This window comes from Lissotriton vulgaris, chromosome 1_1 (genome assembly GCF_964263255.1).
Source record: "Lissotriton vulgaris chromosome 1_1, aLisVul1.2, whole genome shotgun sequence".
NCBI lineage: Eukaryota > Metazoa > Chordata > Amphibia > Caudata > Salamandridae > Lissotriton > Lissotriton vulgaris.
Window position 1 is genome coordinate 563580637 of NC_141685.1, and position 27802 is coordinate 563608438.

The following is a 27802-nucleotide window of genomic DNA, read 5'->3' on the forward strand; positions in this document are numbered from 1 at the left end:
ACCCAGAAGTAGGCGAGCCACAATCTTTTATACAGCATCAATAAGGCTAATAGGTCGGTAATTAGCCGTTACTGAGCGATCACCCTTCTTATGAATTGGGAGGATCTCCGCCCCCAGCCAAGAGTCAGGGACTTTCGCACTCCTTGCCAGAGCATTGGCCAAAAGAACAATGTATGGGACCCAAAGGTCCTGTTCCTGCTTATACAAATCAGCTGGTATGCAGTCAGGTCCAGGTGCTTTACCCCCCGGGATAACCCTTAACACTGCCCTTACTTCAGTAGAAGTAAAAACCAGAGCTTCGTCAATAGTGATGGGCAGCAGAGTGGGAGAACTATTGACATTCGCTTTGAATTGGTTCCCATAGTATTCGACCCATTCCCTTGGCTCAACACAATTTGAGGGGGATGTATCCTGTGGGCGATTGCCCCATTTAAGCTGCCGCCAGAATTTAATCATGTTATTACTCTGGCAAGCCTCCAACAATTCCTTCCAACGGGCCTCGTCCCAGTTCTTCTTGGCAGTGGCCTGCACAGCTTTGTAGGTAGCCCTGCAGCTGCGGATTAAGCTCTGATCTCTTGACTTTAGAGCGACATGCAGCGCCTTTTGCGACTCCCTGCATGCACTGTCAAACCAGGTTAGGGGCTTCAACTTATTTCTTCTAGGGCCAGTGCACTTAACAAAAAGAGTTTTAAGATTTGAAAAGAGATCCCTATGTAATATGGTGATATTGTCCAAAAGGGCCGACTCTTGGCAGAACCCACTGATTTGAAGCATTGTATCCCCAAGCATGGTTCTGATCCTTGACAGAACCTCCTCATCAAGGGCTAGTTTAGGCCAACTAACCCTTCTTTCATTATTAGATAGTGAGACCTGTGGCAGGGACGCCTCTGCCACAGAGAGCTCTGCAAAGGTACCTTCTTTAATCGATATAACCAAGGGATTATGATCGCTCTCGGCTCTACTTACTACCACCATATCCAGTAGACTGGGCCACATTTCCACATTCACCAGGATATAGTCAATTCGGGAGCCAGATCTGCCATTATCATAGGTCATTGCCCCCATCCTATCAGACTTCAGTCGCCCATTGACTGCACGCATTCCCTGATTCAAACATAGACCCTTCAAAAATATGGCTGATTGGGACCATTTCTTAATAGGTTGTAATTCCAAACCCGGGATGCCACATAAAGAATCCTCATCTTCGGTGAACATACCATCATCCAGCCCCAGAGGTTCAAAACAGGTATTGAAGTCCCCCAATACCACCCTATTTGTATTCACCGCCAATGAACTTAAAAGACCCTCCAACACAAGTGCAACAGGTGAGCATTTTCCCCCTTGGATGCCCCGCATATAGAAATTTACAATCACCATATTCAGACCTGAAGTCGAGTTTACCCGTATGGCCAATATATCGGGGTTGTCCAACGGGAGCTCCTCCACTGTTACTCCCACTTGTTGGCGTACCCAGATAGCTAGACCACCCACTGGTCTGCCCCTTGCGCCTTTCACAGCTGGTCTAGAATAGTTCAAAAAGCCAGCACGAAATATAGGCCGAGTGGCCCAGGTTTCCTGGAAGGACCAAATATCAGAATGGTCTATGAAGGTCCCCCAGTCAGGCAGATCAAGCTTTGATTCCAGACTAGCAATATTCCAGGAGCATATCCGTAGTAACGGTAAACACTGGTCAATTGCCCCCTTCCCACCTCCCGCCGAGCTAGATATGGCTGGGCAGGGTAAACAGAGCGTTGGGATGACACCAGTGCAAGAAGATAGGGAGCTTACAGGTAAGACAGAAAATAATGATTCACCTTGAGTGGCTTTATCAACATTTAAACCTACAGATATCCCCTGTTCAGGTCCCACTAGAATTGAGCAACAGTCAACGGAAGGAAGTCCAGTTGCAGGCTCAGTGGATTGCACTGATAAAAGACTCTCATTTGCTAGACTGCTAACAGAGTACCCCGGCTGTCAATCACACCCATCGAGACAGGAGAAAATATTAAATCTGTTAGAAACTTCTAACGGGGTAAATGGAATCAAATGATCCATTCTCCTGTTCCCATTTAAGGCGGCATACTATAGCTTCTAACGGAAACTGTGACCCACCCAAGATCATTCCTGATGGGCAAGGGTCTAGGAACTTGCCCCGTGTAACTGTAATTAGATGGCATATTCATGTTATACTGTGTATCAGCTAGTCCTCCAGGGTAGAAAGGGGGGGTCACGAGGGATCTTGGATAAAAGTATGTTAAGTCATATGGAACTATGGCATTACTCAAGTTCCCCGCGGGCCCATTCAGTAAAAATTTGACTGCCTCTGGGTCTCTAAAATTTATTACAATAAGGTCTCCCTTTAGATTTTTTTCCCTGCTGCCCAACCAGGGGAGACGCCTGACGTGAACAATCTCACCATTAATATAATATGGGAGTGGTCTATTTTGTCCTAGCCAGTGCATAGTTTTATTTTTTAACTGGGAGTACCCCTCCCTTTTGCCAACCTCTAGGATAGGGACTCCTGTAAGCACGACCACAAAGGGCACAGCATCTGGAGGTAATTCAACATTGGGGCCCTGCAATTTATCATTGGTGGGTCAGCTCAACCTTCCCCTTCCCACTCGCTTGTTCAGGGAGGTCGGATTATCCCCTCCCTTCTGAGGTTCTCTAGCAGCCTGTGCAGCTGATTTTACTGCTGTCACCAGAGGAACCTGTTGGTTACCTCGCTCGGTTGCTGATGCTCCAGAATGGGTATTAACAGGGGGTTTATTAACTATGTTCGTGCCCTTAATAGGGCCCTTGGGGGCTGCCGGGGTCGGGACAGGAGCATTTAGGGCCTGAGCTGTGACCATCAGTGGGGAGACTAACTTTTCGGTGATCATGGAAGGCAAACAATGACTCAAGGTTCCCCAGCCGTTGTTCCACCCTCTTCAGAATATCTAGTATTGGGTGCATAAAGGACCTAAATAGGTGCTCAATAGAATCCCAGGAGGTACCAGACAATAAGGCTTTCTCTAGAGAAGGGAGGGCTGGCCTTGGTTCACATAATGAATCGGTAACAGGTATTATATCATTTGAATCTAACACCACAGAAGCCAATGGTACTACAGCAGAAATTACTGGGTCCTTGACCATAGATACAGCTGGGGTATTAGCTTTTAGGGATTTGCCAAACTCAGAATGACTGAGCTTAGACCTCTCAGGTACCCCCCCTTCTCCTTTTAGATGGTGGAGGGCCATGAGCTTTGGGTACATAGGGCAACTTGCCCTTCTTTTTAGGTAACTCCCTAGCTGGTAGAGAAGGCACGTTAGTGACATCTGGTCCTGTAATAGGGATGCTTGGGGTCAGCACATTGGGTGAAGGAGCAATATTTACAACAGCATGAAGCGGCGAAGTGTCTCTAAGGAGTAAGGGGAATTTGTCTAAAGACAGTGGGTCATCGCTGAAAAAGTCAGAGGCTGTGTCCGGCAAAACGGGTACAGGCACCAAATCCGACAGAGGTCTATTTTTCAGGGATTCAATGGAGCGACGACGCTCAATCCTGCACTCTGCCATCACAGTATCCTTATCCAGGTCCGTAGCAGCCCTAGTAAAATAGCTCTCAAGTGTTCCTTTACTGCCCCCCCGCAGACACCAATTTGTCACAGTTTGAAGACATAATGTAGATGTCCTACCTTCCCAACAGCGTATGGGGATTGTAAAGGTGATAGAGGGGTGGCCCGTCCCGTCCTCCTCCGTCCCCGGACGGCCACAGACGACCCGCCCTTTGCCCGGCGTCCTGCGAGGGAGGGTGTGCGCCTATTTTATGCGCCTCCTGGCGCTTGTAGATGGTGCGCGGTGGGAGCGGTGCCTGCTGGGAGTTGTAGTACCCTTGGCCTGCCCTCCACACTGCAGCAGCTCTCCAGGTGAGCAAGGAGGCGTGCGGCGGGAGGTGGGACACGGGATGGCTCCGGCGGCAGCAGCAAGGCAGCAAGTATTCAGTGGACACCAAAAGGAAAAGGGCCACGCCAGGTCCCAACGGTAAAAAGTTCCCCCGCTCTGCAGGGTGTGCGCCTATTTTATGCGCACCTAGCGCTTGTAGATGGTGCGCGGTGGGCGTGGTGCCTGCTAGGGGTTGTAGTACCCCTGGCCCGCCCTCCACACTGCAGCAGCTCTCCAGGTGAGCAAGGAGGCGTGCGGTGGGAGGCGGGATACGGGATGGCTCCGGCGGCAGCAGCAAGGCAGCAAGTATTCAGTGGACACCAAAAGGAAAAGGGCCACGGCAGGTCCCAGCGGTAAAAAGTTATCTGTATTCAAATAATGCTGCTCATTAGCATGAGCCGAAGAAACGGAACAGAAGCCAAGGTGTCCGTTTTCCATTTCTCACATCCCTTTTATGTTTTCCGACTCACTCCTTCTCTCAGGGTCGTAGTATTGTGGACCTGTGCTAGCAGTGAAGGGACAGTGTGGTAGTCTCTTTGGGTACATCTACGTCTTACTGTAGAAGCTATCCTGAAGTAATCGTCACTGACAAAATGTAACCATGTCCCTACAAGCACTAAATGGATTGAGTGCTGGGCATCTCAAAAAATGTTAAGGACTGTTCTCACACACCACCAGATGTCATGTGTCATGCTTCATCATAGGCAGTCCTCGCTCTCTAAAAACCCGGTTTGATAGAAAGCAGGGCTACACCTAAAGAGAGGGAGGCACTTATAAATTTATAAGTGGGGGCCCATGCAGTATGTGTAAAAACCAATGTATTACCTCAAACTACAGAAAAAAAGAAAGTCATCTCTAAGCTTCAGGTGGTGCAAAATGCGGCTGCCAGAATTCTCACTGGCACCAAAAAACGCTGCTCTGCCAAGCCTGCACTCAAAGAACTGCATTGGCTCCCGGTGGAACAAAGGGTGCATTTCAAGGCCATGTGCCTAACCCACAAAATCCTGCACGGAAAAGCCCCCCCCGGTTCTGAAAAATCTCGTAACTCCCCACACGACAACCAGAACCCTACGCTCTACCAATGCCCACCTGACCAAAATACCCAAGATCAAAAAATCACGTTTCGGAGGTCGACAATTCTCATTCCTGGCATCCAGGATGTGGAATACTCTTCCTCCGGCCCTTCGGGCCCAACCTAATCTCTTAACATTCCGCAAATCCCTGAAGACATGGCTGTTCCCTTGATCCCTTGTTTTCCCCCCGGCCCCTCCCTTGGAGATCTTAGTGGATTCTGTCAGCGCTGGGACGCTCCCGGGCAGCCATGCGCTCTACAAATCTCCTAAATAAAAAATAAATAAATAAATAAAAAAAGGAGGAGGACCTTGTTGGAGAGGGACGCACTGTGGTTGAACGATGACAGGAGCAGCATTGGCAGCAGTGATGATGGGGTAACTTGAAGACCTCAGAGATCATATTATCAAGACCAACCAATGCCCCTTCCAATGCCATCTTATTGCAACTGGCAACAGCCCGTTCAACCATGGGGTTCCCTTTCCAGCAAGGTACTGTAGTAATCTGCTTCTTATGTAAAGCATCTTCCTTGCCTTGTTTCTCTGCCTGATGCTCTAGCTATATGATGTCATTTGGAATGTTATGGATGTTTGTACTTGAAGGGGGAACAGTTGGAGAAGATGGGCTTAGCAGCCAGGAGGCTGTTCCTGGTGGGCTTATATTAAGACTTACATTGGAATTTACCAAGATGTAACTTGAAGAATAAACTACAACTACAAGAGCTGTCTACTAGACCTTATTGATCTCTACAGGTACCTCTCCTTTTTTATACAGAGGCAGAGGCCGGGGAAGAGGAAAACATATATACCCCTGACAGTCAGCCAAAGTACATTGGGGTTATCAAACCCCGAACCAAGTGGCAACGAGGAGCAAGGGGAAGGGCCAGGGACCAACAACGAGCACAGACCAACATTGTAAATTTAGGCACTCACATTCGAACATAAGATGAGGACGATGTCCTGTCAAAAGGACTTTGGTTTGTACCAATACCCAGAAGTGACTCTTCTCACTATACTCAGAACTAGCGCAATTCTTCAGGAGAATTAAATTACAACATTTCTATGAGAACCAAGAAACCCAGATATATCAAGAAACAACTAATACTGGTCTAAAGAGGAAGTCGACCTTTGTACCACCGACACAAGCCATCCCATGTCGTGTTAGTCTTCGAGCAGGCATTCCTTAAGGAGATTGACACAATTGGATGCCATAACCACAAATCTTTTCAGAATTTGAGGAAAGGTGAGAAAATAGCTCTGGAAAATCTTAAGAAGAAAATGGAGTTGGTTAAAAACCAGCTGATAAGGGCGGTGCAGTAGTTGTCATGGATAGGAACATGTCCCACACAGAATGTACCCGACTATTGTCCGATGGCGAGAGTTATGAAATTCTCAAATTAGATCCAACACTGAAACTAGTAAAAAAAATAAAATCTTTGGTAGAGTAAAGCCTCATGAACAATTAGATTAACAAAAATGAGGCATAGTTTCTAATTGCTGACACACCACGAACACCAAGGTTTTACATTCTACCAAAGATTCACAAAAACAAAATGTCCCCACCAGGAAGGCCCATAGTCTTGAGCATCAGCTCAGTGTTAAAATGTTTATCGCAATTTTGCAACTGGTTCCTTAGACCCATAGCAAAAACTTTTACTTTATACCTGAAAGACACAAAGGACGCCCTTTGCCTGCTCAGAGACATGGAAATCAGCCCCACTTACTGGATCATCACAATGAACATTGAAGCTCTGTACACAAGTATCCCCCAGAGCCGCACCTTGGAAATGGTTGATCACATACTACAGGAGATGGATGGGGGATTCATAACACCCAAACACTATGTTAAGGAATGTGCAGAGCTAACCCTCAATGAGAACTTTTTTGAATATGAAGGAACAACATATCACCAAATGAGGTGTAGATCAATGGGAAATACTTTTGCGCCTAGCATGGTCTGTTTATATGTACATCAATTTGAGGCTCATTACATCTTTAGAGAACAGAAGAACTTTTGGTGCAGGTATATAGATGATGTGTTGATAGTATTGCACGGTAACCATGAACGGGCCATAGAATTTGCACAATGGGAGAACACAAAGGACATACATCTAAACTTTACGTACACCATCAATAAGGATGAAGCAGTTTTTCTTGACCTGGTCATCACAATGGACCAAAAAGGCATAAATATGAAAGTCCTCAAAAAGCGACTGACGGAAACAGCCTTCTACTGTTTAAAAGCTTTCATCGAAAACACTCCAACAGAACCTCCCTGTTAGGCAGTTCCTAAGGGTCAGAAGAAACTGCTCCTTTCTGGAAGTTTTTGAAACACAGGCAAAGACACTAGAAGAAAAACTGATCACACGCCATTATCCGACACAATTGGTGAAGAAAGTAAAAAAAGAGCAAGAAATAACAACCGAGAGGCCTTGCTCAAGAACCACAAGAAACCTGAAAACGACACAGTCGTTTTTGTCACCACATGTATCCCCATTTCAAATAAAGTCCAAAATATAGTACGCAAGAACTGGCATATTGTGAATGGGGGAACAAAGCAATGGCCTCAAACTCTTTTTTCTTTTAAAAGGAACACAAGCATTTGGGACAAATTAGTCCAAGCAAAAACTCCCACGTTTTGGCGCATTGTTGTTCTAAAGGGCCAGTGAGAGCCCATGTCGCAGTTTTGATTCACAGCTGCCCAGCAAATAGTGGGCAGCTGCACCGTTTAGGTTTTCCTTTCAGGGGACTTGTTCCTTTTGGACTCAGGAGTGGGGCGCACTGCTTCGCCCCTACTTTGGCCTTCCACAGCTGCGTAGCACTTTTGGCCAGCTGCAGCGTTTAGGCCCCAGTTCTTGTTCTCAGCTGCCCAGCAAGTAGTGGGCAGCTGCAACATTTAGGCTTGGCGCAGTGGCGCAACCTGGACTTTCGCTGCTTAAGGCAGCAGCCCTGACTCTGTGGACATAGGGCATTTGAGCCCCTTCCTTGATGGCCAGTTGGCCAGGGGGTTGTTACATTTATAGGGCGCAGGCCCTAATGTGGTTTATGTGCTAAATGTGATTTACGTGCTAATGCTTTGGGTGTTAGGAAATGTACTGTGTATAGTATGTTTTGCGCACCCTGTTTGATGCCTCTAGATATGGTTTATGCATAGGAGGTTGTTTTCCTGTTTAGGTTTATGTTAGGAAGATTATACTTCCCTGTGTGATTTATGCCCCTAGCGTAAGGTTTACTTAGGTGGTGAGGGTCTAATGTAGTTAGACTGGTGGGATACTGTGCATGATGGATTTCATGGCACAGACTGTTTCAAGTGCAGTGATTATTAGTGTTTACTGACTGTACGTTCTATGACCTATTTTTACTTGTATGTTTATGATTTAGTTCACCTTGACCAAGTAATCTATTTTCACCAAGTGCTAATGCTGACAGTGGTCCATGTGGCCCTGTCAGGTGTACATAATCCCTTGTAAATATTTCCCGTGCCAGTTGGCACAATGTATATGGTGTGATTACTATCTGATGTGTTTTGAGAATACAAAGGCTGTTTTGGATATAACCTTGTTTGGAGTTCCTTTTGTTGAGGGCCTGGGATGTTGTTGCTGGTGAGTGCGTGCGCAAATGGTTTACACATTGCCCCCGGGGTAAGTCTTAGTGCTCGTGCCATGCTACCAAGGCGGTGAGCAGGGGTTATCTTTGGCGTGTAACTCCCTTGCCCTGACTAGAGTGGTGGTTTCTGCCTGGCTTTGGCGCAAGTCTCTGCCAACCAGAAATCCCATTTCTACCAGTCTGTCAGGTTTTTTAAACATTTTTTTGCTAACACGTGTCTTTACTTTATGCAAAGACTTCATCCATTTCTCAGATTGTTCCATCGCCTTTGCAGTACTTAGAATATCTCCTGAACTATGATCTCCTATATTCCAGAGATGTTCTTTGATTTTCTAACTTTTGATGTGCACAATATTCTAATCACGAATCATTTTGTCAGTCATAGGACCAAAATTGCAATTTACAGATAGCCCTTGTAACCCCTTAAGAAAATCATCAAAACCTTTGCTCTCTTCTTGGGCTCTCGTGTAAAAATGTTATCTATTCAATGCAACGCTGGAAGTAGGCTTAAATCTGATCTCTATACGACTCATAGCATCTTCAAAAACATTCCTATCTCCACTCCCATCAGTTTGAGGAAGAGTCCTAAAAACTACTTGCCCTTCATAACCAAGTCAATGCATTTTTTTTCTTTCGGCAGAGAGTCTCTCACAATCTATGGCTTTAAAGTACGTTGAAAACTCTTTTTTCTACCTAGGCCAAGGTATAGGAGGGTCTCTTTGGTCTAGGTGGAAAGAAGACACTAGCTCCTGTGCTGAAATGGTGGCAAGGTGTCTCCAGTCATCGCCAAACTTTGTAAAATTCAAGTGAATCAGGACACTTTAAATTCAAAAAGTAGAATTTATTCTTTTGGAAAACAGCACAGCACAACCTCTCTGGTCGGAAACTCCAGAGATCTGAACTAAAACCAAGAATGCTTATCATGACATAACAGCGCAAGGCAATTCAGAATACATTTAAAGAAATAATGCATATCATTTAGAGGGAGAATGTAACACTGTGCGTTTCTACAATTGCTCACAGGTACTGCAGATCAGCTCATTTCATGATTGGGGCATGCCTAAATAAACGCAAAGATTTCTTTCATCCTGATATTGTCGGAGAAGAGGAGTGGAGTTTTCTAGGTGTATGGGCACAAAAGGTGAATTTCTCCTTTTCTGAGCTTTCCTGCCGAAACTCGATGGCCTCATTGGGACATCATCCGATGGCTATCCAGCCTCTTGGAGCCTATCTCTGCCACAGTCTTCTGTCTTCCCCGCAGAGGATTATGGACTTCAAGGATTGAGTCTGAAGGTAAAACCTCTGACCAGGACAAATTTGGTTTCCATATCTGACCAGTTTCTGTATCGCGATTGGCCTTAAATCGTTCCTATGTACTGGTAAGCACAACCAGGTGAACATGGTTGGTCCGCAGCCCTTTTTGGAGCTATTTTTATTTAAACATTTTAAAAATTCACAGCTTTGGTTCCCCTTATTGGATTTTTACCATTTTGGTGTAATTTATTAATTTTATTATTGTTTTATGTTAAATATTGGATCAGAATTTTTATTGAGTTGACTTTCTAACTGTTTTGATACTTCTGAATGCCTAACACATTTTCATAAGTTAAGCCTGTCTGCCCTGTGCCATAGCTACCAGGGGTTGCGCTCAGTTTTAAAATTACTGAAATCTTTTATTGGCCCTAACAAGAATGGTGCCATTATTACATATGGTGGGCTACCTTCCACCCCAAATAATAATCCACTTTCTCACTCTTGCATAGTAAATTTTGGCACAAGTCCTGTTATGTGTCTATGTCTTCATACCACACCACTGACACTTTCCAGGAAAGGGTCATCAAGGATCTCAAGTAATGAAGAATAAACTAATTAAAGAATCGGAGGAACATTACACGGGTAAACAAGAAGGCGATGAATTCCCTAGCTATGGACATCAATGTTATTTTCAGACCATCAGACAAGGGTGATAAGATTATCATTATGGTTAGAGATATGTACATCAATGAGTTATTGAGGCAGTTGACTGGCAGGGATAATTTTGCGGTCTTGGCAGGACTCTGTGGCTGTGGTGTGTGGGAACTTTGAGTCCCAGCCTGGTTTTTCGCCAGGAGGAGTCCAGATCTCCCACGCATCATGCTTTGAAAAGAGTTGCTTCCCTCCTGCAGCATGGGATAACTGCGGTTTTGGCAGGATTCTGTGGCTGCGGTGTGTGGTACATCGAGTCCCAGCTTGCTTTTTTGCCAGGAGGAGGATTCCAAATCTTCCACATCACACACTTTGAAAAGCGCTGCTTCCCTCCCACAGCGCAGGATAATTTTGATGTCTTGGCAAGACTCTGTGGCTGTGGTGTGTGGGGACATTGACTCCCAGCCTGCTATTTTGCCAGGAGGAGGAGTCCAGATCTCCTGTGTTACATGCATTGAAAAGTGCTGCTTCCCTCCTGGGGCGCACCTAGGCCGTGCTCGAGTGAAGCCAGGGCCATCCGTGCCCATCACAGACCGGAGGAGGCCGTACCTGGATCTACCTCTTGGTCCCTTGGTTTCAGACCACCTGCAGAGTATAGCTATTGCCTTTGTTGCCTTCTTCATTGCACACAGTTAGCGAGGTGCCAAGGAAGGGCTTGAATTCCAGCGTAAAGTAAGCTAAGCAGGGCTTCCTGCCAAAGGTTTGGTATCGAGTTGCACACTTGCAGTACGCCGCATGTTTGTCTATTGTTCCTCTGCACTTTATGCCCCATCCGGTCAAATCTGAGGGAAGGCTGGTTTGAAGTTTGATGTTTTTGCTGTTCTGTCCTGTTTTAAATCTCACTTCAAAAACTGAGATAGGCCCTCCATAGGGAAACGCAAGATGGATGTTGCTTCTCCTGAGGCCCCAGCAATCGCCACAATGGACTCCTTTTTACTGCATGCAGTGGGGTCCTAGATAGGGAAATAAAGCTTGTGGCATGTTGGCTCTCTTGCTCCCCAGTTAACCATCTGCTTCCCTGTTCATCTACCCCCCCATATGGCCCAGCATTAGCGCTGGCATCCTGCAGCTTGTAGCTGGTGGAATCGGTAGAGCCGGTCGGGGGGACCTCCCTTATCCTTTTTTTACCAGGAAGTAGTTGCGTTACCAGACACACTTTCCATTATGGATGAGGCTAGTAGGATGAAGACAGCAAGAGTGTTCGTGTCCAGTCGTAGTAGGAGCACTACTAAGCCAGAGACCTCTCTCTACTTGTTCCATCAGGGGGGTACCTGTGAGGGTTCCTGGGTTAGGGCAAAGCAGCTCAGAGCAGAAGCCCCAACATTTAACACTCTTGACTCACAGGACCCATCTAAAGTGGATATGGGAGCCATGATGGAAGCATTTGTGGTTTCTCTATTGGCAGGAATGGACTCTAAATTGGAAACAATCAAGGATCGTCTGGTCTCAATTGAAAAGGAACTTTTTATCTTGACCCAACAAAGTAACATGGATATTAACTCAGCTAAACAGGGCTATGGGACTATATTGGGCTATTCTGAAAATGAGGATTGTAGTCAGTCTGGACCCAGTACTATAAATCAGGATGATTTATCATCCATCCCCAAACCTCTGGAGGGTACCATCAAATTCATGAATTCGCCCTCACTTTTGGTTTCCAAATAAAGGTCAAAGGGAGAAGGATGCTGCGTGTGAACTTTAGGATGAAGGCCAAGTGGGAGACTGACAGGACCAACAGGAGGGAGCCTGGGATGGCAGGAGAAAAAACACAAATTAATGGAGTGTCAGGTATCTAGTCTCAGGGCCCAATCATTCTACACTTATCATTGGAAGCTACACCATATGTTGTGGTCCTGGGAAATTAATCCATATTGAAGCCGGGTACTACAGAAGATTTCTATCAACTAAAGAACAAAGTATTACACTGGTTCAACACCAATATGACCTTGGGGATAAGAGTGGAGAGATATATCAACCAGGTGCGGCGAATTGCCTGGGTAGGGGGGTCGAATAATAACTGTTGTGGTGACTGTGTTATAATCAACTTCAATCGACCACACGTGGCAGAGAGAATCCTCCTTGCGGCTAGCAAAGGCATCACCCTGGGTCCTGCTTCCTCCATTGTGGCCTTTTCCCATGGCTTCTTTAACATCACCCAGATCAGGGTACCCAAGGAGGCCTCCCGACCTAGTCAATCCGGAGTGGCAATTGATGTCTCCGTCTATTCCCCTTTCAATTGCCTTTGCCCCTTTGAGGTTTTTAGATATTTGTGATTGACTCCCAGCGTCGGTGCTTGGGAATACAATGGCTCCAACCACTTAGGCCGACCCTATTTATCAGTTTTACCTTTGATCTTTTGGAGCCAGTTCTTCGGATGCCAATTACGGTAAACTTTCTCATGGAATATAGCCGGTCTGGCAAGCAAGTTTATGGACCCAGGATGGTGTTGTTTTATAAAAAAAGTTTGATGTTATATGTTTGCCGGAGACTTGGGCCATCGTAAATTCGTTATTTATGGGGGGGGGGGGGTATAAGCCCTTTTTTGTGCATGCTACCCCTTCGAGAGTTGGTCGACCTAAGGGGGGTCTGGTTGTTTATGTATCTCTTATGTTGAAATGTAGTATTGCAGTATTGGCGATAATCCAAGTTTGCAGGCTTTTTGTATTCTCAAGTGGACCCTGTAGAATTTTGCTCTTAAATTTTTACAATTCGACTCCGTCTCTTCCAGTTGTTTGTAATGTTTTGTGGTTAGGTGCATTTCTAAGAAATCTCAATATCCCCACCCGTCACATGATGCAACTTGTACTAGTTGGAGACTTTAATATCCATCTATGTGGGGAACTGAGAGGGCTGGGCACAGGGGATCGATGCCTGTCCCCGTCTGTCAGGGGTGCATTTAGAAAACACTGGTCAGGGAGATAAGGTTAATGCCCTAGTGAATGATTTCTACCTCTTATCAGCTTTGGGTAAACTTGATCCAGGCCAGACTGATATCACCCCATCTTCAAAAGGAATGGAAGCAATTCAATACTTGATTTTTTTCTTGTTTCTATTCCATTGTTTTACCTTATATTATAATTTTCTATTGAAGAGAGCAAGCACAGTGATCACAACCCCCTGTGTCTTAAAGCCAGCTGGCTATTATTAGGCCAGAACAAGGAAGGGGGGAGGTTATTGAAAGCCATAGATGGGGGTAGGAGGCTCAAAAGAGCTCAGATCATTTTTGATTCTTTTCATGAAATCTTATCAGTCAAATGCTATAAGGAGTTACATACATGCCAGCCAAGCAGCAGGACCCAAGAGAAATCATTAATGCTTTTGTAGCTATTTCCCGCTCCACAGCTGACTTCTTGAAGGTATCTGTCCCCAAAGGGCACTTAGATCTGGCCCCAAGATGGTTTGGTTATGCCTGCTTGCATGCTTCTTGGAAGCTAAAGAAAGCACTACGCACTGTCCCAAGAGATATCTGCCTAGTAAGAACGTGTAGGAAACTGTATAAAGAAGCACTGCTTAGGAAAAAGGAGACACTGAAGAAGGATGTCTGGCGTAAGCTTACTGAGGCTAGTACCCTTAAGATTAGTACCAAGTTTTGGGGAATTTTTAATAGCCCATTCCTGGAAGCCGATCCACAAATGCTCTTGATGCTGCAGCTTTTATGACCTACCCAGGATGGCTTTTATAAATCCAATTCAGAAAAAGACCAAGTTCAGGCAAGTGCATCCTGCTTTAGCTTTTTTATCAATGCTCACGGGCAGTACAGTTTTTATGTGCTTAGAGCCCGATTCACAAAAGTAATATGAGACAGAATCCTAACTTTACGACTTTTTGTATTCACAAAGTGCCTTTAGGAGTAGTAACGTTAGGATTCCTACCTTTGCTACTCCAAAATACACTTTGTGAATACCAAAGTCGTAAAGTTGGAATTTTGTCTCAGATTACTTTTGTGAATCGGGCCCTATCTTTTTTTCAAATCTGCAGTCAGGTTAGATCTAGCTGTGATTAATTAGTGTGTTTTTTCTAATATTCCATTTATGACAAGATTCACTTTGTAATGTCTTGCACATTTATATTGTTCAGCAACTATTATATGTGATGTGAAGAGTTGTTTTTATCTGGGCTATCGAATCTCACTTGGAGTTGTCTGTGTGAGTTTGGTGTTCTCTGTACCCAGATTTCCAGATTTAGCCTAGGATCTTATCTTAATTGGAATACTTATTTGAAGGATGTTTGTCATTTGTTTTTAATGAATGCTTTTATGGTTTTTGTGCAAGAAACCAAATAAAGAAAGATTGATTGATTGATTGATTGACTGACAGTGACTGCTATTCAGTGATTTACAGAGGAACATATTTCTTTTTTTACACCATGCCAGCGAAAACAAATGTGACCAACAGCAGATATAATTTAGAGCATCTGTACTACAAAAACAAATATTCACACATATTACTACAATACATTAAAAAGTGACATGAGGAAAACACACTTTACTTGCTGCAATATACAATTAGTTTACACAGGAAATCACCTCTACTATTAGTCACCAGTCCTCTTCAATGTGATTTTACCTTAATTCACAAATGTAAGCCCTGGCATCCTAGTTTTGGTTTTATATCTTTTTCAGAACAAACACACATTAAAAGGCACCATGGCTTAAACTATTCATGTAGATGTTTAGAATGTAATATGCTATTTTTTACCCTAGTTTTGAAAGGGGAGAGACATCATAATCTACTCCAGACTTCACCTCTTGTGAGTCATTCCCCCTTCCCACACTTAACTATAGTAATACATAGTATACTACACTCTGCACATCAGCATCTATACCATTCATGCCACATTAGTGCAAATACATGTTGCCAGAAAACTTAATTTGAAACAAGTGTACTAATATATGTATTACTAAAGTCCAAAGGTTTTATTACAAGAGGAAAGTGTAATTGACATGAGAAAATACTACCTAATCTTTAGAGATTCAAATCTAGAATCACTCTTTATAAACAATGAAAAGAGACCATACTCGCAAAACCTTGTTGTGGTAATATCTCAATGCTTGCATTTAACTCCTTATGCTTTAGTTATTGTTAAATACCTATGTTTATCAGTGCCACATATGGAAACCCAGCATACATAAACCGTTCAGACAGCTCCACAGGTTACATTATGCTTTATATTATTATAGTGAAAGAGGGAAGAGTCTGAGTGGCCCACAGGGATTGCCTCTCGTGGATGACAGTCCCTCCCCTCACCCAACAATGGTAATAAATAGCATATTATACTCTGCACCTCTGTATTTATACTCCATCAATGCATGCACATCCGAACATGAAAGCATAGATAGAGAGCCGGTACACAATATATGATTATTTCAAACCAGTCCTGTTGTGTTATGATTTCCAGGAATCAAATTGGCCGAATTCAATTAGTTTCATATTGTGCTTTTACATTCATAGTACATCTGTTTTGATTCAATTAACTTCAAAATGAAGGAAGCCCACCAAACCCACCAACCATGACCATCCTCCCTTGGCCCTAATATTTGACTTGTTTTTGTATTATAGCCCAATCCTCCTTTCAAAGTATAATTCATTATTTTTAAAAGGTTTTTTTTTTAAACTCATTGTCCATTCAATCACATTATCGTCAATTGAACTTTTAGAACAAATTGATGATGAAAACGAATTATGTGTCTCACTACTTGGTTCCAATTAATCACGTTACAGAGTGCACCTTGCTCTGTTAATTTTTTGAGATCTTCATTTGCCACATATCATGTCACACCTTGCGTTTCCGCACCCTACCCCAGCTGAAGGCCTTTCTCAGCTCACTCATGCTGCACATCCCCAAGCAATGTGCACCTCCCACGTCAGGCTCGTGGTGTGTGGCTCAAAGGCTTTGATGTTGCACTTAACACTTGTTAATACTTGTTAGTGTTTCAAGTAAAAAGAAAATGTTAATTTATTGCATCAGTAGTTGATAATCTACTTGCAGTTTAGTATCTACCATAAAGGGTCAAGGAAGGTCTGTGTGATGGAAGATGGAGTTTAGCATCAAAGACCAGTGAATTTTTGCTTTCAACCTTTTGAAGCACAATACTGGCTTTCAAGAGTTGTAGCACAGTTGCTGGTATCAGTTTACTCCAGAGTGTGCCATTTAGATTGCCTGGATCATAATACAATATATCTATAGCAATTAACCAAATAACATCCCCTTACAGTGTAAAACAAATGGGGTTAAATTAACATCTTTCTATTATATGGCTATTGAATCTCCCTTTGTTTAAGGTATTTCCAATCTGTGGAGCGTTCTCTGAGAAGCTTTGAAAATGTTATTTACATTTTTTAAATCCATATGCTCCTTTCCTGTGGTATCAGCATTTGCAAAGCACCCCTAACAGTGTCCAGGCAATGAGGTTTCAAGGTTTCCATTGAACAGCCAGGTCTTGAGTCTCTTACTGAAGTCAGCCAAGGAGAGTTCTGTTCATAGGTGGAGGGGCAGGTCATTCCAGCTCTTGGCGGTGGTGTAGGAGAAGGAACAGCCACCGCTGTGGCTGAGGTGAATGCGAGGGGTGTGTGCGAGGGCCATGGAGGTGGAACGCAGTTGTCTGGCACGTTGGTAGAAGTTCACGCTGTGGTTGATGTTAACTAGTCCTTTATTGTGTAAGGCTTTGTGAGAATCTTGAACTAGCATCACTTCTGGATGGGGAGCCAGTGGAGGTTCCTGAAGTGGGGGTGATGTGGGCCCACTTGGGAAGATTTGGGATGAGTCTAGCTGCTGCATTCTGTATGGTCTGGAGCCTTAAAAGGAGTTGTGTGTAGATGCTGGAGTAGAGTACGTTGTTGTAGTCAAGTTGGCTTGTGATGAGGGGCTGAGAGGCGTTCTTCCTGGTGTTGATGGGGCTGTATCTGAAGATTCTATGGAGTATGCAGAGGGTGTGGAATCAGGAGGAGGCAACTGCATTGATTTGGCGCTTCATGTTCAGTTTGCTGTTGAGGATGATGCTGAGGTTGTGGGCATGGTCTGTTGGATTGGAGTTAGGGCCGAGCTCTGATGGCCACCAGCTGCTGTTCCATATGGAGGTGATTTTCCCGAAGATCAGTAATTCTGTTTTGTCTGAGTTAGCTTAAGGCAGTTTGTTTTCTTCCAGTCAGCGATGCTGGTCATGGTGTTGCAGACATCTGTTCTAGTGGTGGATGAGTCTTCAGTGAGACAGAAGATGAGTTGTATGTCTTCTGCGTAGGATATGAAGTTGAGTCCATGGGATTTGACACTGTCGGCGAGGGGAGTCATGTAGGTTAATTACCACACAGTTCTGCAGCCAAGCACTAAACTGGTGCCAGCTACCCTTTCACAATGTTTGAACACCGCATCAAAATCGTGCCTATGATTTTCATATGCATCCAATGTACATTAGAGCCAAGCATTACCAGAAGGCAATGATAGGTATAAAAAGGCACATATAAGCCAGACAATATAACATCATTGACTTAATGTAGGAAGTTACCATCTCATATATGGTGTACTCCCAGATTTTTAGCTTAACTATTTTTATGGATATAGAGGTCTGTGTACTTTACCCCTTCCAGACAGTGGTAAGGTGCCAGTGCTCCTACATAAAACATGATAAAATTGGTATACTTGGCTTATTAACTTACCTATTAGTCCCGAGTATATGGTATAAAGTGTACCCAGTGCCTGTGAGTTAAAAGTCATTAGTGGATTGCAGGACCCCATGTGCCATCCATTCCAGTGACATTTTAAAAGATGGCTGTAGGCCTACCATTTAAACGTGACTAAAGCAGATTTTAAATTTCATGTCAACCTGTCAAATAGCCCCTTTGACAGGTCGAAACCCTTCTTTAAAATATTAAAAATTCACCCCTAAGTAGGCTATATATCCTGTAAGGCAGAGTGTATCATATTTTAAAGTGGGACATGTAGAAATATAATGCTAAACATCTCCTTACAGCGACTAGGGTTTAAAATATATTTTCACTGTAATAAGGCTTGGTGTTCATTGGGGAAACTTTGGCATGCAATATTATATTTGGTGATGCTATATCCCGCAAGGAAACCTGCCAGAAACTTTATTTATGGTCTTGTTGTAATATTTAGTAAACACCCAAATCACAGGAGAAGTGAGTTTCCTAATAAATTATAAGGAAAATGTACACTTACAATGTTACCTTTTCTATGCCTAAAGCAGCTGACGGCTAATTTGCATTAGCCACCAACAGCAGCTCTCTGAGTGCTTGGCCCTAAATGAGAGTTAAAAAGCAGAGACAAAGTCTTGGGGCTACAGGGTGTTTTTGTTCCTCTGGTAGATGACCATTTGAGCAGTGTCCAAGGCACTTAATCAACTTCAAAGGGACCTCCCATGTCATAGGTATATGTCACATGTCACCTGCACATTTCCCTTCTTTGATTCCCCAGTTAGGCAGGCACCACTCCCACTGGGCATTAAGCTGTTCCCAGATCTAGTTTGAAGTGACCACAGAGAAGTTGCTTGTTTCCCTGACCACACCTCTGGGATGGGCACACAGACTCTGTTCAAGGGAGAATAGTTTCAACATCTGGAATTTAGGCAGAGAGGCACTGTGTGAATGTTTGCAGTATGGCACAGAGGAAATGATTAAAAAATGGGTAGGGTGACCCCAGGGAAGTTTTACCTCATTGCTTAGGAAAGACTAACAAGCTGGCCTAAATGTGACATCCCAAGGACCCACCGCAGAACACTACTAGACCCGAAGAAGATTAGGTGAGGCCAGAAGAAATTGATCTGCTCTTCCTTGTACTCAGGGCAAATAAATTGCCTTCAAGTGTTATCAGACTGACCTCCTATTAAAGGAACAGGGACACAACAACTTCAAGAGGCCTTTCTTGCTACTGCCAGCTGACCATTTCCAACTGGACCTGTTGTGGTTTCTGCTGGACCGCATCCTGACTCCTAAGCACTGTCCCTAAGGTCATGGATCCTTTTGCTGTGTGTGGCTGGGCTTCCCTTTCCAACCCTGAGAACTTGAGACTGAGAAACATTTTGCCTCCACAGAGGTCCAGAGGACTGGCACAAATCTACCAAGCAAAACCCAGGGCTAGAGATTCATATTTCTTATGCTCTGAGGTTTTCCACAGTAGCACACCCGATTAGAAGACCTTACAGAGAAGGCATCCAGCCTCATGGAGCCTCTTCAGCTACATCCTGCATCCTTGCCCCACTTGAGGAATCTGAACTCATAAACAGTGACTAAGTTTGAATGAAGAAATATTGACTGGGCCACAGCACCAGAAGCATTTGACTGACAAGAGACCTTCATTGGTTTCAAAATTAAATGTTTTTCTACTCTGAGTTTTCTCCCTGAATCCCAACATAGCTTCACTGGAAGTTCATCCATCAGCTATCCGAACTCATTGAGCTATCCTCTGCTATGGTCTGCTGCCGTGCCCTGCTGAAGAATTTGGACTTCCACTTTGAGACTAAGTCCCAATGAAAACTTTTAACTGGTATGAACCTGGTTGTCTTATCAGACCCATGGTCCATCGCAGCCAGTGTCATATTGCACCTAGGACCAACAGCGACCAGTTCACTGTAATTGCACCTTAACGGTTTTTGCCACAATTTTTTTAAAACTTTAAAAGTTCATATCTCTGGTTCCCCTCTTGGATTTTTGTTGATTTACTGTCATTTAATAGATAAGAATTTTCTAAATTGGTTGGGATTCTTTGTGTGTATTGTTTTGACTTTATTACTGTTTTGGTACTGCGTAGAAGCTTTACACATTACCTCTAAGTTAAGCCTGTCTGCTCTGTGCTATAAATACCACAGGGTTGAGCTCGGGTTAATTCAGTGACTTTACTTTTTCAACCTGTAGGAAATTGGGTTGCTGGTTGGGGGGAGTGAAACCCTACTCAAGCAGCAACCACAATTCTTGTCAAGGTGCACCACAAGCAAACCCCAAATTAACCTGTGTTCAACTCCCAGGCAGCTTGGCACAAGGCATGCCGTCTAAACTGAGGGGAAATGTGTAATGTATTCATACAGCACTTCAAACAGCAAGTGAAAACACAACATAATAAAAAATCCCCCACCAACTTAGAAAAACAGTAACATTTAATACATTATTTGGGACCCACAACAACATAGATTCAATTAGTGGAACTGGAGATATGTAATTGTAAAGGTTTTGTAAAAATTGAGTGCTAAGAAGAAAAAAGCACCAACTGTAGTTATCTGGGTCGTGGTTGATGGGTCCAAGTCACAAGTTCAGGCTGACTGCGATGGAGCACTGGTCTGCTGAGAAAGTACCTTGTGGGGATGGGAATTGAGATGCGAAGCCCTTGCATCACGCTGCACATGCCGGCATTGAGGTGCTGCGATGTCAGGTCCGGCATTGAGATGTGCCGCAGAGCAACAGGTTGATTAATCAATAATGAAGAATTGTGATGGCAGGGTCCTGTGTCATTGTTGAGGGAGCCGCCCGGGCTAGTGAAGAGTTGCGCTGAAATGCATCATCATCGAGGAGGAGCTGTGTTGCCCTGGTCTGGAGTAATGGAAAACTGTGCCACACTTTGTCAAGATGTATGTAGATGCGCAGATGGCGAAGAAGAATGTTATGTTCCTGTGACTTAAAATGCAGCCAGCCGACTGACCCTTTGTGATTTATTGGAGTTCTGGGTCCACACAGGGAGACTGTGATGGAGCGAGCTTCAGAAATTATTTTATTCTGGCTCGTGAAATTAAATCTCTTGTAACATGAACTAATGTATTAATGAGTTATTGCACGAATTGATGTACTAAACCAATCTAGATTAAAATTCTTCATTGCATCACACGCGGGACTAATGTTAATGTGCTCATGTTGCATTTGCAAGTATGTTTTATAATACATAACTAATGTTGTTTGGTCTGTCCTATTGTCTTTGTCAACACTAATGCGGCTATTTAATTAATGGCATGTGCTTGAATTGTATGTGCTATTGTTTATGTTACGTTATTGGTTATGTAGTGTTTGGTGTTGTGTCTGTTTATCTTTTTATCTTTTTCAGATTTATAAAGAATCCTGCTGGACATTATGAAGAATGGTAGATTTTAAATGTGCTGCTTTTTCTGTTCGCTTCTGCTAGGTGGCATATACTAATGGGTTAATATTAGCAATGGAGGGTGGGTAACAGAATGATTTACATTACTTGAACTAATTACTCTTTTGTGTTTGTTTAAATACTAGCCCGAGTGAAAGGTTTGAGGCCTATGGAATTTTGGAGAGCATTGCGTAGCCTGACTGAAAGGAGCCAAGCACAGCCATGTTGAAGCTTTTTCATTGAGACTTTTCTCTGAATAAACTGAAGCTCAAACAAAGACATTTGTGCGTACTGTGCTCTGAAAAGTTAAAGTTTCAAAGCTGAGCAAGTCACCAGAGGCAGTTTGGCCGAGTTCTGGAGGAAATGATGAACGTTTTAGTATAATGTATCGAATCTTCGGAAGCCGGTGTCGCTTCACAGCAAAGAACAATGTCAAATGATGTTATGGTTTTCTCGAGCGGTGGCCTCTTGGTGGTCTGACAGACAGCAGCCCATCAGGTTGCTGGAAATTATTAAAAATATATCGTTTAGGTAGATTAGTGGGTTAGAAAGAGTATAAAAACTTAGCCCTTTGAGGGGAGCGGGGCTGACTGTTACTGAGGGCGAAGTGCTGTCCAATTTTCCTTGGACACGTAAGAAAATTGAATGCTTTTTAAATAAATGTCTTTCTCTTTACAGGTCAGAAAGCTAATTTAGGGAAATAGGGTTTATGCTTTAATAAATTCATTGTTTTGTGCAATTTTGTTATGCCAGACCTTTGTGCCAATAAACTAATAGATGATTCTAATTGAATAAAAATGTTTTCTATTAATAAAGAGCTAATAAAGAGTTTGAAATTGAAACTTTGAAACTTTAAAAATAAAAGACTTAAAACGTCAAGCTGGTCTTGATTTATTTAGTCGTTACCATCAGTCAGTTCCATCGGCCAAAGTGGTCTAGTTAAATGGTTTTCTTATTTACTTATGAATAAAATGTTATACTGCAGTTGTATATAATGTACATAGTCATTTAGATAGTGCGATTATTTAGACCACATGATTCAGCTTCATGATTTTCTGTCTCAGTTATATGGGCCTCGTTGATAATTAGTAAGGTGAGTATTAGGTTGTGAATGGTGGTGCAGTAGAGACAGAATTTCTATAGCCACGCTGGATCAATTCTCTGGTAGCAGAGTTCGGTTACTATGGTAACATACATGTTACATGGTAGTTACATAGGATACATGTCTAAAAAATGTTGTTAGGTTTGTCCACTTGTTGTATGTAGTCGAAAGGATTTTTTCCAGCAGTGTGAAAAATTCCTGGTTGTTTGCCGGCAAAAGAGTGGTGTGACTAGAAGAGTTACACAGTGCATTTGTACTGTTTCAAAATTGTGGTATGGAATATATCGCAAGTGTTGTGGACGTATAGCACAAGATTAGGGAACTTAGTTGTGACTGGTAGAATGTATAGTGAGGATTGTCTATGAAATCGTAGCATTAAGCATAGGGACCTGGTGAGCCAGTTTTAAAACTTTTTGTGAAAAGAGTAATAGATTTATTTAAACTTGAGTGAAGGGTAAGATGGCGTTGTCTATTCTTATTAACAATTGACGATCTCTGTGGTTGGTTAAAGTCCTGCCAAGATTTTGTGTGTGCGTGATCAGGGTTTTTTCCGTTTGAATGTGTGAGTGATTTAGTGAAAATAGCGTCGTCTATTTTGTGTGAAAAGAATTCTGGATGTTTGTAAAACTATTACTTTATTTAGCGAAACAGACAAGTGGTTTGTTTATTTGTAGTTACTAATTGAAATTCATTGGAAAAGCATTGTTTAAAATGGCGCTGTGAAAATTTTTTGTGAAGGAGGGGTGAGTTTACGGAGTAACACACAGTGAAGCTGCAGCGGCAGTGTACGTCATTTTGGTTCAAGCTGTGATTGGCTAACATACGTCACAGCAAGCGCACTGATTGGTTTACGTGACAGTGACGAGCTGATACCAGATTGGTCAGTTCTGAACTCTGTATTTCTATTGGTTGAGCAAGGTAGTGACGTAGCTTAACCTGATTGGCTTGTTGGTGTCTTTCGCGCACGGATTGGCTGGAGTAGCGGAACACCAAGAGAATATTTTGAACGTTTCGGAATAAGCAATTTTGATATTAAACATGAATTATTGGTACGATGAGGAGAAAACGAAGCCTTCATGGTTTCAGAAAATGAAAAATTTATTTAAACCTGACAAGAAAATTGAAACGCGAGGTGGCAAATTACTTCATAAGTACAAAACACCCACAGCCTATATAGAAGGTGAATATGGTTATCATACTGTAATTAGGTATGAAAATTGGATGCATTACACAAAAAACTACGGCTTATTAGCATGGCTGGAAGATGGGTCATTTAATATGAAAGTTTTGAGAAACCTGAGAGAAAAAATGATAGATCTTGTTCCAAAGCCTAGACCTACACAATTTGAGGCTTTAGTTGAATGGGAGGTTGAGATGATGGAGCTTGAACGTGAAAGCAAATGCTTAGCACCTAAAAATTTGAAGCAGATTTAAAATAGAGAAACACATGAGGACAAAGTGAGACGCTGGAGAAAAGCAGATATGTATGATGGTCTGTACCCAGTGAGAATAATGATAACTGAAGAACCAGGTCAAAAGAAATCCCAAAAGAAAAGTAGACTTGATGAAGAATTAGATGATGCAGTTTTAGAGGACATTTATTGTACTAAACGCAAACCGCCACCTTATCAAGTAGATTCTCAATCTACCCCCAGAGTTTCTACAGGAACTTCTCCAAGTGCACCTCCTAGGGAAGCTGATGAAGGTTCACCCAGATTTTTTAAATTACCTGAAAGAGTAGGGTCAATAAATAATTCTAGTACACCCCGTGAAAATAGGATTCCAGAACAGAGAAAAAAATTTCCCCGAATTCAAGAAAGAACTCTTGCAGATATGCCAGAAATTTCCAGTTATAATAGAGCAAAGGAAGATTTATTTCAACAATTAACAAAAAGCATGGAAGCAGTGACGGTACCAGTAACAATTGGTCCTGTTGTACCAGTTTTTGACGAGGGAGAAAATAGACATTCTGCCTTGACAGTTCCATTGAATGCAGAAATTCAAAAAGTGGCTGAGAAATTTTATTCAGAACTTTCAGAAATTCATAGAGAAAAATCTATGATGCCAAATTTAACTTTAAATGAAAGTTTAAACGGTTCTCAGACACCATCTGTTGCAGAATCAGATCCAGGTCCTTCAGAAAGAAGCTTAAACAGAATAGATTTATCACAAAATCCATTATCTCCAGAAGCTCCTGAATTTAAAAAGCTTGATGTTGCAAAATTAAAGGCTGATTTGGAGGAATAAATTATTGGCACAATTGGTACTGGGAGTCTGAAATTGTATCAGGAAAATGAACTTCTTTTTATTTGCAAGAGTATCCAGTGGAAGACGAAAAACAGGTATGAGCAAATGGAAGAAATGGATGCTGAATTAGAAATTGATTTGAGCAAACAGAAACATTTGCAGAAACATTATAGAGTGGATTTTTCTGAGAAAGATATTGACAATCTCAATATTGCAGGAAGAATGACTCATATTAAAGAATTGATAGTTTTTCTTAAAAGATTAGGTGAATTAGGTAAATGGAGAATAAAATAGTCAAAGAATAAAGAACAAGACAAAAGGGCCAGGGGTGAAAAAGTTTCAGAATTTCCAATGAGGGAAATAGCAGGTGGAGGGTATGTGCATGTCCCTTGGTCAAGACAAGATATTCTGTTGTTTACCAACGATTTCCCTAGGCTGAGAGAGAAGCCTGTTGAATGGTATCGACAGGTAGACAGGTTTATTAAGGTGTCAAAAGTTCTGTGGATTGATCTGGATGGATTCTTTGACATTGTTGTCAGATCAGATCTTTGGACAGAATGCAAAATTTCTGTGAGTTGGCCAAAAGAAGATCCTGCCCGAGACACAATTACAGATGCCCCATCGAAAGATGTCATGGATATATATAATAAAGTAATTTATTGGCTGAAAGGGAAAATTCCCCTGAAAGAAGTAGACTGGGTTAAAATTGATAGAACAAATCAAGAGCCAAAAGAATCAGTACATTCATTTTATGAAAGGTTGCTATTAGTCTTTAAACAATACAGTGGCTATGAAAAATTAAGTGAAAAGGACATGAGCCACTTTATTTACAGATTTGTCTATGGCCTGAGACCTGAAATTGGTGAGATGATTAAAAATGGAATTGTGTGCTGGCAATCACTTTCAGTTGATGACATCCTGAGAAAGGCAAAATTTTGCAGTGATGAGGTAGATGCTAAGCAGAAAAATCTTAAGGAGAAAGCAATGTGGGCACAAGTGAAGGTAGCTGAGCAACAGCAGATGGCTTTTGAAAATAAAAACATGCAACAGAATCAAGGTAAATTTAAGAATAATTTTAATAATAAAACTAAATTTAATGTAAATGTTGAAAAGCTAAAACAGAAGCTCCCATGTTTTAATTGCGGCGAAATTGGACACTGGAAGCGTGAGTGTAAAAACCCGCCCAGAAATTTTAAAAATACCTCATTGAATTCACAGATGCAGAGTGAGTTAAATCAGCAGCAACAGCAACAGCTACAGCAGCAGTTAAACGAGTTAAGTCAGCAGCGACAGCTACAGCGACAGGTAGTGAATCAGCAGAATCAGATTCAGCAGAGCCAAATTCAGCAGAACCAGATTCCACAAGCACCATTTCCAAACAGTGTAAATGCTCAAAGGTTTACACCAGAAAGAGGTTTCTGTGAAAGTAATCAGGTAAATAATGTGTCAAGGGTGAATATGTCAAATGCTTCACAACAGTTTTGGTTGAAAAACAAGGAAGAGAGTGATTCATCAGAAGATGACGGTGCCTGAGAGAGGAAGAAGAGTGTGTGCTTGGACCCACTCTTGAGGTAGATCAGTCTGGTCCATTTGTCAATGGTAAAGTGAATGATGTTGATGTCACTTTTCTTGTGGATACAGGTGCTACCCGTTCTACTGTTAGATCAACAGAAATAGAAAACCTTCCTCTCTCTGGTGAGACCATCCAAGTTGTAGGTGTAGCAAATCAGGAAATTAAAACAAATCTGACAGAGCCTGTAAAAGTTGAGATTGGAAATTACATTGATAAACACAGGTTTCTGGTTTGTGACAGTAGTCCTGTAAATCTGTTGGGTGGCGATATATTGTGCAAGATGAATTGCAAAATATATTGCTCACCAGAAGGCATTGAGTTACAAACTTCAGAAGTAGATGTTCTTTATACATTGACAATGTTGATGGTCAAAGAGGAAAGGAAATCATTATTTCCTGTCTTTGACAAAAATGATTTGCCAGAAGAGCTCAAAAAGCCAGTCAAACCAGAAATTTGGGACCTAACTGGAAATGATATGGGTCTTATGAAAAATGTAGATCCAGTAAAAATAACTGTGAAACAAGGAATAGATTTCCCGAATGTTCCTCAATACAAAATGAAAGCTGAAACAATTGAAGGTGTTATTCCAGTGATTGAAAAATTCATAAGTCAAGATGTGTTAAAAGAAATTGAGAGTAGCCCATGTAATTCACCGATTACGGGTATCAAAAAGCCAAACGGAACTTACAGAATTGTTCAAGATTTAAGAAAAATTAACCAAATAGTTGTTCCGTGTTGCCCAATCGTTCCAAACCCAGCGGTAATTCTTTATCAGATTCCGCACGATGCAGAATGGTATACGGTCATTGGCCTATGTAATGCCTTCTTTACAGTTCCACTGCATCCAGAGAGCCAACAAATTTTTGCATTTAGGTTCCAGAATCGCATTTTAGCTTGGTGTCGTATCCCACAGGGGTATACTGAGAGTCCATCTATCTTTAATCAATTGTTAAAGAAATCTCTGGAAGATCTGATTTTACCTGGAAACTCAACATTGGTTCAGTATGTTGATGACTTGCTAGTGGCAGCAAAGACACGAGAAAATTGTGTAACTGACACCATTACTCTTTTAAATCGATTGGCAGATGAGGGTCATAAAGTGTCACCTGCGAAATTACAGTTTTGCAAACAAGAGGTAAAGTATCTTGGTCACAGAATTGCAAAGGGAATCAGACAAGTGACTATTGAAATAAATAAAATGATTCGAGCAATACAGCCCCCAACAACACAAAGACAGGTCAGAA